This window comes from Trachemys scripta, chromosome 5, assembly GCF_013100865.1.
Source record: "Trachemys scripta elegans isolate TJP31775 chromosome 5, CAS_Tse_1.0, whole genome shotgun sequence".
NCBI lineage: Eukaryota > Metazoa > Chordata > Testudines > Emydidae > Trachemys > Trachemys scripta.
In genome coordinates this window covers 95,193,187-95,209,050 of record NC_048302.1, presented here as the reverse complement: position 1 = coordinate 95,209,050, position 15,864 = coordinate 95,193,187, and the positions used below count along the sequence as shown (strand labels likewise).

At 41.1% G+C, this 15,864-nt stretch overlaps 1 protein-coding gene across 15 annotated transcripts in view; it reads left to right on the top strand.

Annotated features, from left to right (window-relative positions):
* Window positions 1-15,864, top strand: part of LIMCH1 (LIM and calponin homology domains 1) — a 311,947-nt gene that overhangs the window by 93,366 nt on the left and 202,717 nt on the right. The gene's annotated exons all lie outside the window — the stretch shown is intronic.

Sequence of the window (15,864 nt, the reverse complement as noted above, 5' to 3'; positions counted from 1 at the left end):
TTAAAGTGGATGACTGCAGTTTGGAAACAGTGTGCGACACCTGGCCTGCAGACATCTCTCTTGCAATGAAGGGTTTTGGATCCATTCCAGGTTGTACTGTTGGCAAGACTTGCCCATCTAGGTACAAGCTTATTTGTTCTTGCATCCTTTGAGGTCAAGGCTGTACTCTGAACCTTTTGTACTCTGAACCATTTTATTTTTAAAGATAGGCTTGAAGAACATACTTCAGAATTCTTCATAATACAACCAGATCATAGATTTAAACAAAATTCATCAAACTCAGCACTCCCATGTTAATGTTCATTTATGGTGTGTGTGTGTGTTGATCTGGGCTTAGATTTCCAAATAAATCTAAAGGAGTTAAGTGCCCAGTTCACTAGGTTTCAGTGTGATTTGGGTGCTTAACTCCCACAGGCTCCTTTGTGAGGAGTTTGAGAAAAGCTACTGTAGTTGTCCCACCTGTAGTGGCTAAATTCTGCCCCTACATATGTATAAGGCTGCTATTTAAAAACAGTGGGAACTGCAAGTCTGAATTTGGACTTTGAAGCTTACAAATTAGATGTCTTGTAAACATTAAACTTGAGAAGTACATTTCTTGTATTTGTTACAATTTTTTAGTTTTGGAGACGAGAGGAATCTGACTTGGATTCTGCTTTTGATGCTCTATAGTTCAGTTAATACCATTACTTAAGCAGTATGTGGCTTTGGAAAGCTGAACCTAATGTACAGAAATGTATATCTCACTGATGCAATTGAACATAAACTTTGAAAAGTTAGAGTGACTGCAGAACAGAGATGATCTTATTTACCCATCTTTCCCTCCCCCCAAGCCATATCTTGGCAAAAATGAATATAAATATTGCTGATCCAGGTGGTATTCAATATGCAGATAGCAGTCTGTAGTGGTTACATCACAGTGTGTGTAATGGTTGATCTTGGACAATCTCTTCCTCCTTAGTGCAAAATACTTCAGTTGGAAGTATTGTGTATTGACTCTCCTTAACGTGATTCTTGCTAGTCATGGTTGAATTGTGTTGGTAAAAGAAGATGTGTGTTTCAGGATTAGATCTTAATCTGATCTGCAAATAAACAGAGGTAGTCTGGTTTAAGTGGTGTAAATCTTTCAGATGCAAAACTTAAGTAACAAATGTTATGTTTTAACACTTCCATTGTAATACATGAGTATCTATCTCTTAGGAGGCTGTGGGGGCCAGTCATTATAATAGTGGATGAAGAGATTGGACTAGTTGATCCTTCTACCGACTTGCTGTATGATCTTGGTGAAAATCACTTTTCTTCTTTGTGTCTGTTTACTGGTCTGTACAAGGCATATAATACTTGCCACTTCATGGTGTGTTTTATAGGAAGACCAGGGTGCCCTGGGTCATAGTCAGAGAGTTTAAAGCCAGAAGGGACCACCGTATTACCTAGTCTGACCTCCTGTATATCACAGGTCACCATACCACCCTGCATCCACACCCTAAACCTAACAACCAAAATTGGACCAAAGTATTATAACCCAGAGGAGACTAGACTGTCACGTGCCATAGGGAGAGAATAGGAGGGGCTGAGGTATCTACACCCGAGGCCCTTGCAACCGCAGGGAAATGATTGTGAGGTGTACACCCAGATAATCCTGGCAATTGACTCGTGCCCACACACTGTAGATGAAGGCAAAAATTCCAAAGTATCTGCTAGTCTGATTTCACCAGGCCAGGTTAGTCTGGCATGACCTATATTTTGGTAAACCTGTGTTGCTTTACATCCCCTTTACTGTTTACATACATTAATTTAATTATTCTTTCCTTCAAAAATTTGTTCAAAAGCCTTGGATAATACTGAGGTCACACTAATGTGTCCATAATTGCCTGGATCACTTTTCCCCCCTTTCTTAAAAATAGGTGTGACGTTAGCTGTTCTCCAGTCATATGGTACTACCCTCAGATAGATATTTTTATTACAAGTCCATGTTATCCTTACTGAAAACTGAAGCAAAGTAGTCATTTAGTTTTTTGGGCCAGCATTTGAGATTATCTTTAATCTTCTTCCCATCTGCACTGCATAGCGGCTCAATCTCATCCATCCTTATTCTCTTTTTATTTATATAACTAACAAATCTCTTTTTATTTTAATTTCCTCGACAAGAGCTAATTCAGCTTGACTTCTAGCCATTCTCACTTTATTTCTACATTTTCTAACCTCCATGGTGTAGCTGTCTTTGTCCAATCCCTGTAGGTTTTCTGCTTACTCCTAATAAACTTTTTTGAGATGGTTATTCATCCAACTGGGTCTAGATCCTCTCTCTACAAGCTTCTTTCCCCCCTTGCTTGGGATGCAAACTTCAGATAGTCTTTTTGGTATAGTTAGATTTGAAGAAATTCCAAGCCTCCTCTACATTTTAAATCCAAGATGTTCAATCCAGTTGACCTCTAGCTAATTCCCTTAATTTCCCAAAGTCTGTCCTTTTTTAAATAAAAAACCATATCGGATGACCTGGTTTTTATTATCCTTCCATTTAATTTAAACTGAATCAACTTGTGATCACTCAATTCAAGGTTATTTCCTACAAGCTCTTCTATGAAATCCTCACTACTTACAAAATCAAGTCTAAAATTGCATTACCTGTTATTGATTCAGTGAGAATTTGATTCAGAAACTGTCATCTGTCACAGTCAGGAATAACTGGGCCCTACCAGTATCAGTAGCATTTATTTTCTATTCTATATCTGGGAAGTTTTCTTCCTGTTACGACACAATTCCCCTTAGTATTTATTTTTCTAATAATAATAAAGAGCTCTCAGTCCATACGAGTCTGACCCAGCTGGTCTATAGCAGACGCTTAACACTGTCCTAACAGAACCTCTATTACAATCCTTTCCCAAAGTGACTTAGACCCCCCAAAAATTCTGTTTTGTCCATACTATCACTTATTTCTTTACAGTTTACTCCACCACATTTATCTTTGACTATCTCTCCTAACAGCATATACCCTTCAATACTTGTACTCCAGTCATGAATGCTATTCCATGTTTCTGTAATCCCTATAATATCCTGTTTGACCTCCTGTCGATAGTGCAAGTTCTTCCATTTTATTGCCTGGGCTCCTTAAATTAGTGTGCAAGTGTTTCAGTTGTTTCCCTTGTACCTCACCCAGTTTTTTAGCTGGATTAGGTATAGTCTTTTCACTAACCGTAACACCTACCTGACTACAACTCCAACTCCAATCGATATTTGGACTTTTTCTTTCTCCTTGTCCATAATCTTACCTTATAGTGTTCCTTTATTCTTTACTGTATCTTCATTTAGCTCGCTTTCTTCCTACTGTGTATGGAAGCAAGTCGTGGAGATCTCATGAATCTCTTCCAATCTTCTCCCCTCATCTCCCAGTGTATAGCCCTTCTTATCAATCATGCCAGCCTTCAAACCAGAAGATTAATATCCCACATACTCAAGAGGAGTCTATCAGTCAAGAAGTCTTCTTTCTGTAAATGCCTCCCAAGGTCAATCATCCCAAAACCTTCCTCATTGCATCAATCCTTGAGCCATCTGTTGATCTTCATTATCTTGTCACGCCTTTGCTCTCTTTTCTAGGGACTGGAAATATTCTGCTGAAAATCACCTAAACTTCCACTTCTTTAAGGGTCTTACTCAGCATAGTCATCCTTGATCCATTCCAATGGAAATCTAGCTGTGTTGATGATTTCTCCCCGCTTCCATTAGGATCCTTTTCAGCCTCACATACACATCTCATATCCTTGTTACTGGCAGGCAGCATATTCTTCTGTTCTCTGGGTTTGGATCTGGTCTGGTGACAGGCATTGGACTTTGCATAGGTCTTCACGGCTGAGGATGTGAGGGAGATTGCCAAACCTGAGCCATTCTTTTTAGGTGACAAATCTGAGGAACTGTCCCAGATTGAGGTGTCATTAGAGGAGGTTTTGGAACAAATTGATAAACTAAAGGAGTAATAAGTCACCAGACCCAGATGGCATTCACCCAAGAGTTCTGAAGGAACTCAAATGTGAAATTGCAGAACTACTAACTGTAGTCTGTAACCTATCCTTTAAATCTGCTTCTGTACCAAATGACTGGATGATAGCTAATGTGACGCCAATTTTTTTAAAGGGCTCCAGAGGTGATCCTGGCTCTTAAGTAAACTAAGCAGTCATGGGATAAGAGGGAATGTCGTCTCATGGATCAGTAACTGGATAAAATATAGGAAACAAAGGGTAGGCATAAATGGTCAGTTTTCACAATATAGAGGGGTAAATTGCAGGATCTGTACTGGAACCAGCACAGTTCAATACATTCATAAATGATTGGGAAAAAGGGGTAAACAGTGAGGAGGCAAAGTTTTCAGATGATAAAAAATTACTCAAGAGTAAGTCCAAAGCTGACTGCAAAGAGTTACAAAGGGATCTCACTGGGTGACTTGGCAACGAAGTGTAAGTAATGCACATTGGGAAAAATGATCCCAATTATACATACAAAATGATGGGTTCGAAGTTATCTGTTACCACTCAAGACAGAGATCTTGGAATCCTTGTGGATAGTTCTCTGAAAACATCTGCTCAATGTGCCGTGAAAGCGAACAGTGCTAGGAATCATTAGAGAAGGGATAGACAGAAAATATAATGCCAATATATAAAGTCATGGTACTCCGACACCTTGAATGCTGCATGCAGTTCTAGTTACCCATCTCAAAAAATATATTAGAATTGACGCATACAGAGAAGGGCAACAACGATTAGGGGTATTGAAAGAGCTTCCATACAAGAAGAGATTAAAAAGACTGGGTCTATTGATAAAATCACGAATGATATGGAGAAAGTGAATAAGGAAGTGTTATTTACCCCTTCACATAACACAAGAACTGGGGGTCATCCAATTAAATTAATGGGCAGCAGGTTAAAACAAATAAAAGGAAGTACTTCACACAATGCACAGTCAACCTGTGGAACTTGTAGCCAGGGGATGTTGTGAAGGCCAGAACTATAACTGGGTTCCAAAAAGAATTAGTTAAGTTCATGGAGGATAGGTCCATTAATGGTTACTAGCCAAGATGCTCAGGGATGCAACCCCAGCTCTGGGTATCCCTAAACCTCTGACTGTCGGAAGCTGGAAATGGACAACTGGAGATGGATCACACAATAGATTGCCCTATTCTGTTCATTCCCTCTGAAGCATCTTGCACTGGCCACTGTCAGAGACAGGATACTGTGTTAGATGCACAATTGAATCTTGACCCAGGATGGCTGTTCTTTTGTACCGCATGAAGTAGTTCAGATCTCTGTTGAGGCTGGCTCAAGTAGTCATCATGGCACTGGCAACATTTAGTCACGTTTTTATGCTTCCCTTTGCAAATATGAGGGTAAGAAATTTTACTTTTTGGTAATAAATGAAAGCTGAGATCCTGCTGTGATTGCATGACTCTGTGAGCCAAGTCTGTAGACACATTGGTGTAGTGTAGACAGCCCTGCTGCCACTTTTCTAACACTGGCAAGGGAGGGAGAGAGAGTTACTGGAGCAGAGACCTGACCAGCTAGAGAAGACTTCAGAAGTCGGCTTTGGTGCCAGCCACTCCTATGTGCTTGTGTCTGGCTATGTTCTTGATCCCTCAGCTCTTATGTAAGTATTTCTGTTGGCTTCAGGTTCTGACCTTGTTCTTGTACTTTATATCTCTAGCCTCGTCTTGATTTGAGGGTTTTGTTAAAAGTTAACGATGGAGAATGCCGTAATGCTGAAAGCTGACAAATATGACTGATATCTCAGCCATTTCTTCTTTTTGGATTCTAAACTCCACTCCTGTTGTTTGCGTAACAGCACCAGCTCTAATTGTTCATGCAGCCGTGCTTAGAAGTCATTGATCTTTTTTTGTTTTTTAGAAAGTATGTTATGGCTCTTTGGCATAATTGTTCTGATCAATGTCAGTGCAGACAGTGACTTCAGTGAGGGGTATTCTAGCACACCACGATACAGGCAATTCCTATTAGGTTCCTGGTCCTTTTGCTAACCTACCATTTTTACATACACCTCTACCTCGATATAACGCTGTCCTTGGGAGCCAAAAAATCTTACTGCATTATACTGAACTTGCTTTGATCCACCAGAGTGCACTGCTTTACCACGTTATATCCGAATTCGTGTTATATCGGATCACGTTATATTGAAGTAGAGATGTATTATGTGTCAGACCCAGAGATTTCAAGGCTTTCCACTGGTACACTGCTGCTGGCTTTCCCTTGCATCAGACAAACTTGCTATTCCCAGGGACCTGCTGGAGGAGGGCAGAATGGAGGTGGAATTGTAGCAACAAGTACACCTAAAAATCCCTGACTTCTGCCCCCATGACACACTTCTTTTTTTGCTATGACATATTAACATTTGGGCTTGATCCAGATCCTAGGAAGCTCGGGGATTAATCAAGAAGAAATTTAATGTAGTAACTACAGTGGTTAAGTTGTTTCTATGTAAGAAGCCATGCATCCAGGAAAGAGGGATAGTTGCGAAAGAAGAAATCATAATTTATTTTTTCTGCTGAGGGTTACTGCCCATTTTCCCCCATGCTGTTGCTTTGCACAGCAGAAAGACAGGAAGTTAAGTAACAGTTGTGATTAATGATGGCTGAGCAGAAAAGGAGAAATACACAAATTTAAAGATAATACAATAAAGATAAAACAGTCTTGCAACATTCTCTTTGCTCTGTAGGTTTGGTGATGTATACATTACAACAAGAACTTTCTTCTAATGTTTTCCTCTTGTGGCCTTTTTAAATTTAAATTGAATTTAGTGATTCTGCATTAAACCCACAATGGGTTCAGCTCCTGTTGCTTACAGGTTCAAACTCAGAGTGAATATCACCTCTGGTGCTTTTCTCAGATATGGAGACTCCAGAAACACACAAAGACCAAGGATAGTAACCACAGACACAATCACAAGTACAAAGTCTTACCTCTACTACAAGTTTTATGAAAGCAATAAGTAAAGTTACAATTACCCATGCATATATAAATCCTAAAAAATCCCTTGCAATGGCTAATACTCACATCTTCAAAAATATTCTAGAGTCTGATGGATTTCTCAACTGGTGGTAATTGACAGAGGAGTGGTTCCTATTGGGGTTTCCTGTGGGTCTTCCCCCTGTAACCCAACTATGGAATCTTCTTTATCCTATTGTTATGGCTACACCATATGCATATGCATGAGGGTTTCAACCCTCTTTTCCTTATCTATACTTCCACATGAATATAGGGGTGCTCCATTTTTCATAGGTTGTTTCTTAGGTCCCCTTATTTTCACTAATGAAATGTATCCATGGTAACCTGCAGACAAAGCAGGGCATCCTATGATGTTACAATCAGGTGTGTTGTAGTCTTGTACAGGACATTGTCTGTTTTTCCAGACCATTATCTATTGGCACATTCTTCCCAGTAATATTGTAACCTTACTGTCATAGTGTTATTCCTAGGTCACCAACTCACGTCAAGCGTTCTAAAAGCCCATGGCCTTGTAAGGGAAAGCTTAAAATCTTACAGGCCTCAGCCTGTAAGCCTTGCATTACAGCCAGACTTCACTTATATACCTAATACACAATCGTAACTCTTAAATGCTTGTCAGTCTTATACTCCTATAATCCTACAATTTAAATCGATTTAGCATGCATTCATTATGTATGAAATAGCATAAGAGTTGACCATAAAACTAAATAACAATGATAAATTGACGAAAAAATGAACGAATTGGCTATACTCTGTTACACGTCTGTGCTGCAGATCAGGTTCTGATAAATTGTTTCATTCACAGTTCTGTATTTGTTAACTACAGGAATCTGAATATGGGTGTGAAATTGAAACTAGGCATAGTAAAGGGATATGTGTTTCTCTTTATGCGAACCTAGCTCTCAGTGAGTGGGGAAACACACCTTAAGATCTTATTCCACAAGCATTTCTTGCATGTGATTAGTCCATAAATTCTCATCTCTTCCATGTTTTTTGCCAAAACAAACAATATTAAAAGGCCTGATCCTGAGGGATACTGAACAACTTAAACTCCTGTTGGCTTTAATGAGAGCTGAAGGTCCACAACACCTCTCAGGATCAGGCCCTGCACTTGAATAACCCTTATTTTACAGTAACTATTTTCTATACATATTTTTATTACTCAGACGGTAAATCCTGGATTTATATTTAGATGGTGTAAGGATAATTGGGGATGGGGAAAGATACTTAAACACCAGCTTTGAACCCAAACTAAAATATCAATGCAAAATAAATCTGGCTTGGCTGTGAAATGACAGCAACATATCTTGTATGTCACATCACGCTCTTTATCAGCTCACAGATTGTATGGATTAGTTCACTTGTATGTCTGCCTGCTGCATGTTAATAAATGTATTGAACTAAAATACTGGTTTGATGTAATAAGGCCTTGATTCGATTTGGTGTGTGCTTAAATCCCACAGACTTCAATGTTAAGCACATGCGTAAGTGCTTTGCTGAATCAGTGCATCAGTGTATAATAACCATAGACTATTTATATCCCTGTGTTACTGGAGCTCTATCTCACTTACCTGTATTAAACTCTTGTATATTCTGTGTACCTGCTTACCTGTCCTATCCTGTAACTATTCCTTTGAATTACAAATAAATGGTTGCTTAAGAAAAAAAAAGAAACCCTCTTCTGTTTACTTCACCTTTTGGAATTATATTTGTGGGTAAATACATGTGTAGCGAGGCGGTGGGATACCCCACAGCCCTGTTGAGGGCCGAACCTCCCCTAACACCAACGTGGGCGGAGCTACCGGGTCTGGCGTCCGCCCCTCAGAGGTCACGGCGCCGACCCGGAAGTATAAAAGCCTGCCTGCAGAGTCCAGTGGAGAACAAGCCGGCGGAGAGAGCAGACGTCTGTTGCTGAGCTCCCGCTTGGGAGACAGCAGCAGGCCGCATCCGGCCTGCTGACTCACCAGTCCAGCCGAGCCTACCCCTCGCCCAGTACCCTGAGGAGAACTGGCCAAGCCTGCCCCTTTCCAGCTATCCCGAGGAGGAGCCGAACCTGCCCCTTTCCTGCTGTCCCGAGGAGGAGCCGAGCATACCCTTCGCTACCTACCAGGAGGAACCAATGCTGGTGGAAAGCACCCGAGGACACTAGGACAGCCCAGGTACCCTACGAGGGGGAGTGTGGAAGTAGCCCGGGGGCAGCTGACCCCAGTTTGACTGCAGCACTGCCAGAGCCTATGTCGGTGTGTTGCGGCCAGGATCCCCATTGGCAGCAGCGAGTTTCCGCCGCTGCTAGGGCCCCGGGCTGGGACGCAGTGGAGTGGGAGGGCCTGTGTCCCCCCTGCACCCACTCCTTGGGTGGCAGACTCCCCCCCTCTCCTGGCCTAGAGAGGCTGGGACCTCTTGCTCCTTGACTCAGCCCCTGCTTGAGGGCCTGGGTTTTTTTCTGACTTATTGGCTCAGTCCCTGCTTAAGGGCCTGAGCCCCTAACCGTGTTTGCTGTCCCACACTACCGCTGGACCAGGACTGGCGGCGGAGCAAAGCGAGGCGGTGGGATGCCCCGCTGAGGGCCGAACCTCGGCCGAGACTACTACAACGTGTTTTTAAAAATGTATTATAAAAAGAGCTCTTCCCTTCATATTAAGGAATAAGCATTCCAGGATTTTTCCATTACATTTTTTTGAAAGAATAAATACAGAAGTTATGTTAAAATGTAATAATAACGGAATCTTGATACAATTTATCCAGTAAATTCAAGGGAAATGTCTTGAACAATCTTTTTCTGATAGATACACACTTTTCCACAATGTGAATTAAGAATAGCATATTACCTCTAAAGGACAGTATCACAAAATGTTTTTTTATAAAAACATGTTTAACAGAAATTAATTGTACTCTGAAATAAAACTGGTGTGTGGCTATAAATTTGAATAATAATATGAGAAAATGATTATGATCGAGAATTAATTAAACTGTTTCCTATGATATGGGACTAATCTTACTATCTAAATAAGAAATTGACTTGGCACATGCAGTTTGTGTCATTGGTGATGAGCTGCTTATTCTCAGAAAGCAGCATTGCTTTGGATTTGCATCATGATTATAGCACACGTGACCAAGCATTGGACTGGCATGAGCTAGGTTTTCAGAACAGGTTGGGTACATGCCAGATAAATGCAACTCCAACACTGTGGCTTAATAAAATTAGTCTTAATAGTCAGTGGTAGAATTCTTTGTTGAGCTGGGTTTCAGAGTTACTTTAATTATATACATGGTAATTTAAATGCTTGGATGTCAGAATCTCATATCTGCAATTTAATTCCAGCTTGGTAAAATCACTGTGCCATTATTAAAATCCCTTTTCTAATAGGAAATCACTCTCCAAAGTCTGGTCTGTTTTCTATCAGATTTCTCAGGTATTTATTTTATTGATCTGCAAATTGTGTAGGACTGACAGTCTAGATTTGACTGAATATTATGCATTAGTGGAGAATCGTGTATCGCCAAATACCTAGCTGGAGAAGAAGTTAGCGAGTGTTCAAGCCCTTGTGCTTAAGTTTGAATTTACTATTGTAGGGTCATTGTTTATAGAAGCCAAGAACCGGTATTTTGACTTCATATCATAGGTCTGAACGGTTACCCCATGCCTTCAAGTGTGTGGGTTTTATGCTGCGTATTCTAAAGCTAAAACATTATCAGCTTCGTGGATTTGGCGGGTCTCCAACCTGGAGAGAGGCCCCTGAGTCTCATTAAGCATTAAGATTTAAGTTCAAGTGAGGACATTTGAAACAATTTTTTATCAAGCCACAGTTTTTAGTCTTTTCAAGTTTTATTACCTTGCCACAATGAGACCCTTTTTAATAGTACGATTTGGGTGGGGGAGTCATAAGTAAAATAACAATCTATAAAAGCTCAGTAGCATAATGGGGGGAGGCGGGGGGAGACACAGCAATTGAAGGGTGTGCTTTATTACAGCCAGAATACTCTGCCTTTATAATTTGGCAGAAATGTCACATACAGCAGATTATATGACACTTTGGTCTTTTCAATACATTTTGGTGACTGTCACAGCTTGCTTTGTCATATTGACCCATTCATGCTAATTTATCTATGTGCAAAGCAGACTCATCCAATGAAAGATTTAACCTTTCTAATGAGTATGTTATGGAAATATTTTTGGATTCATGCTTTGCATAGCAGTAAGCATGGTTAATTAACCAGTGTAAAAGTAGACATGAATTGTTTTGCACAGTTCTGTGATGTCATTAACTCTGTACATCGCTTCAGTATATAGTGTTAGCCTTTGCACAGGTTGTCCATATGGCCAGTTGCCTGTGTGCCTTCTCTAATGAACCCCACTGTGACGAGTTCGGTCATAGATACTCCTTTGGGATTGTCACCTGATGTGCTGAAACTACCTCTGAGCCCGTTTTCCCTGCCGGCTTGGGACCCAGAACCCTGCCTTGCTAAACCAGACATGCTAGCCTGCTGCAACACTGACCCAGGGTTTGGTCCATGCCCCCGAAGCTGCAGACTTAACTGAAAACAGCTCAGCAGGTTACCTATCTTCAGCACCCAGACACCCAGTTCCCAATGGGATCCAAACCCCAAATAAATCCATTTTACTCTGTATAAAGCTTATACAGGTTAAATTCATAAATTGTCCACCCTCTATAACACCGATAGAGAGAGATGCACAGCTGTTTGCTCCCCCAGGTATTAATCACTTACTCTGGGTTTATAAATAAGTGATTTTATTAGGTATAAAAAGTAGGATTTAAGTGGTTTCAAGTAATAACAGACAAAACAAAGTAAGCCACCAACCAAAATAAAGCAAAAACACGCAAGTCTAAGCCTAATACATTAAGAAACTGATTACAGGTAATATCTCACCCTCAAAGATGTCCCAATAAGCTTCTTTTACGGACTAGACTGCTTCCTATTCTGGGCCCAATCCTTTCCCCCTGGTACAGTCCTTGTTAGTTCCAGCAGACTGGTAAGCAGCAGGTGGTAAGCAGGGGTCTTCTCATGACTGGCAGCGACTTTTGTCCTGCTCCACCCCCTTTTATAGCTTTGGCACAAGGCGGGAATCTTTTGTCTCTCTGGGTCCCCATCCCTCCTTATAAATGGAAAAGTACCAGATTTAAGACGGATTCCAGTATCCTGTGACATGGTCACATGTTCTGTGAGATCCCAGCCTCCATTCTTCCTGAGCTGGCCCACACGTACACAGGAAAGTTTTCAAGTAACTAAGGCCATTTACAACTGATTGTTTCTAGAGCACCCTTAATGGCCTTTACTCAGTATGTTTACATCAGTGATATAAATTTATATCTTATTCTCCTAACTTCAGATATAGAAATAACACTTGCAAACAAATAGGATGAACACACTCAGTAGATTATAAGCTTTGTAATGATACCTTACAAGAGACCTTTTGCATAAAGCATATTCCAGTTACACCATATTCACATTCATAAGCATATTTTCATAAAGCATATGGAGTGCAATGTCACACCCACCCTCCTACACATGGTACAGCCTTCGTGCACTGCTTCACAAGTCCCTGGCATGTCTATATTTAAGTCCTCTAAGGGCTTGTCTGTCTGTCCTGCAATTTGGACTACAAGGATATGGATAGCCATGCACACCAAAGCGCTGCACTGTAACATCCCTGTGTGGATGTTGCAGGCACAAACCAAAAGATTCCTAATTTGCATTAGTGTAATCCCGGTTAGAGGACTACATTAATGAAAACTAGGAACCTTTTGGTTTGCGCTTGCAGCATCCACTCAGGGGAGTTATAGTGCAGCACTTCGATGCATACTGCTATTCACGCTCCTGTAGTCCGATCTGCAGGGCAAGATTCACTTCTGCCATGCTACTTAGGATATGTTTACACTGTGTGAAGGTGTGATTGTAGCATGGGTAGGCATACCCCTGCTAGCATTAATCTACTTTGCAAGGGTAACCGTAGTAGTATAGACAGAGGTATGGGCTAGCAACCAGAGTACATACCTAGGCTCCTTGGTGGGCTTGTGCTCTGGTTGCTAGTCCATGTTGAAGACCTTGTTGCCGTGCCTACATAACTATTGTTACCTGGGCTAGCTAGATTAAAGCTACCACAAGCATGCCCTTAAGCTATGTCTACACTTGGAGCATGGGGTGTGATTCCCAGCTTGAGTAGACATAGTTGTACTCGCTGTCATTGAGCTAGCTCACTAAAAATGGTAGGGAAGCTGCAGTGATGCAGGTGGTGGGGATTAGCAGCACATGCTAGCCTCTGAGTACAAGCCATCTGGACCCCTTGGGCACATACTTGGGGGGCCACTAGCCCATGCCACCACTTGCTACTGCCATGCTACTGTGGCTGCCCTACTACTTGTAGTGTGCTAGCTCAGTCTGAGCTAGTGTGAATATATCCACCCTAGCTGGGAATCACACCTCCAACTCCAAGTGTAGATGTAGCTTCACTGTATCTAGTTGTCCTGGATTTTTTTAAACAAAATACTGTTGTCTTCCCTGTGACATTTTGAGGCCCACCCAGACCAGTAAGGGGCTCTGTCATCATCTGCCCTGTAACTTTGGGGCCTTTGTGTTGTGCAGCTGTGGTTCAAATCCCTAATGCCAGTAGCTTGCCCACAAGCATAATGTCTGACCCCCGACTCTCCCCAGCCTAGTTATTCTCCCCAAATAAATACTCCCCAAGTTCTTAATTACCAGACACTTGGTAACCCCTCTGATTCATTACTCCTGAAGGTGTGAAACAGGCCCGCCTAGATATCAGCTCACTTCTAACTTTGGTGCATGCACAGACGTCACACAGTTTGTATACTAGAGACCTACTTGAGATAAAAACACAAAAAAGTTTAATAGAAAACCCCCAATTCAAAGATGAAGTATCAAGGGGAAAGCAAATGTATACACGTCACACAGAAAATAAAGATGTAACCTCAGGGCTTCAACTTTCTTATTAAAATCCCTTTTCTAATAAGAATTACCTATTGCCATAAAACAGTTTCCCAGTGTACCTCCTACGACAATGTTCGTGGACAGCCTCCTACCTCAGCGCTGTCCCCCAAGTTCTGGGTGATTTTCAGTTCAAACCCCTTCTATTTTAAAAAGACCTTGCAGCATTTTTTTTCACCCCCAGTTGCTATAAATATTCAGAGGGGAAAACTCCCTCCTTTCTTAGGGTATGTCTACATTGCAATTAAAAACCCATGGCTGGCCCATGCCAGCTGACTCAGGTTTGCGGGGCTTGGGCTATGGGACTGTTTAATTGTGGTGTAGATGTTTAAGCTTGGACTTGAGCCCAGGCTCTAGTATCCTGCGAGGTGGGAGGGTCCCAGAGCTCAGGCTGCAGACTGAGCCCAAACATTTACACTGTAATGAAACAGCCCCACAGCCTGAGCGCCTCTGGCATGGGCCAGCCACGAGTGTCTAATTGCAATGTAGACGTACCCTTAGTTTTCAAAGACTGCGATTTTCTTTTCAGTTTCAAGCTGTTCCCATTTGCTTTGCTGGTTCCTTGTTGTTTCCTGGGCTGGACAGTGGCTAGGTGCTTGAAGCCAGTCTCCTGTGGTTGGAGAGAGAGAGATCCTCCTTGTCTGATTGCTTCAGCATCACCTGTGAAGTTATACCACAGTTATGCTTGCAATTTTCTGTTTATACACACAAATACATTCAGAGCCATAACCTGTATACATATCTCATAATGACTGTTAAGGTCAGTGTAATACAAATGTTTATAAAAGACCTTAATATACTTTTACAATAAAATAACATAGTATGCAATCAGTTGGTTTAATAGCTTTTTTTTTGAGGGGAGAGTGGGTGGTTTAAAACTTCTGTTCTCCATGACTGTCACATCCCTTTATCCTAACTCCTGGTGACCCAGAGATTGAGCTCCTCAGGGTAGTGATTACTGATTAAATCCATTCTGTCTTGAATTTCTGAAAAACACCTTGTATATCATGGGTATATGATATAAACCATGTATGACCATACACAAATAACTAATAATAATACCAAAGAGTTCAGAGTAACAGCCGTGTTAGTCTGTATCCGCAAAAAGAAGAACAGGAGTACTTGTGGCATGCCACAAGTACTCCTGTTCTTCTTTTTACCAAAGAGTTCGTTAGGAATCATTGTGGAATGTTTTCCCAAATATACTTTAGAACTTCCCATAATTTTTCCAGACTTGGTGAAGAAATCTCATCATATTATTGTCCTTATCTAAACATGCCTTATGTTCACATCCAGTCTGATTGTTGACCTGCCTCTTGTTTTAAATGTGTTTTTTAATCAGTTTACTGGTGTTTGAGGATTGCTATCCTGGCTGACACCCAAAATATCCACTAATTGACGGAACATTTACTAATACCTTTGGCCAGGGTTGTTTCATAATTAGAAAATAATTCAATAAAACAAATTTTAATAATTAAAGAATAATAAAGTATCACACTTGAAAATATTTCACGGTGATTAGGATTTTCTTGTGCTCTTGAATGTTAAATGCTCTGTTCTCTCTAGCTGGCTTCATCAGTCTCTTCTTAGATGCAGAAATATTGTCCATCCATTGTTTTTGTTTGAACAAACCATTCTGTTGGATATGTACATTTCAGCTTGGACTCATTTGTGAATCAGACCTTATTCCAAACTTTTCCCCACTTCCTGAGGTTTATTTTCCATAAACCCCTTTGTCTCACTTTCTCCTAGAAGCACTGTGTTTTTTGGAGGGTGGGATTGGCAGCCATTCTCTGAGGGGAATGAGGCTTAGCTAACCTTTTCTCTCTAGAATTGCATATATAATCTTCCCAGTGTTTTCCGCCAGATCACTTGATCACTTAGGTGTTATCTTAAATGC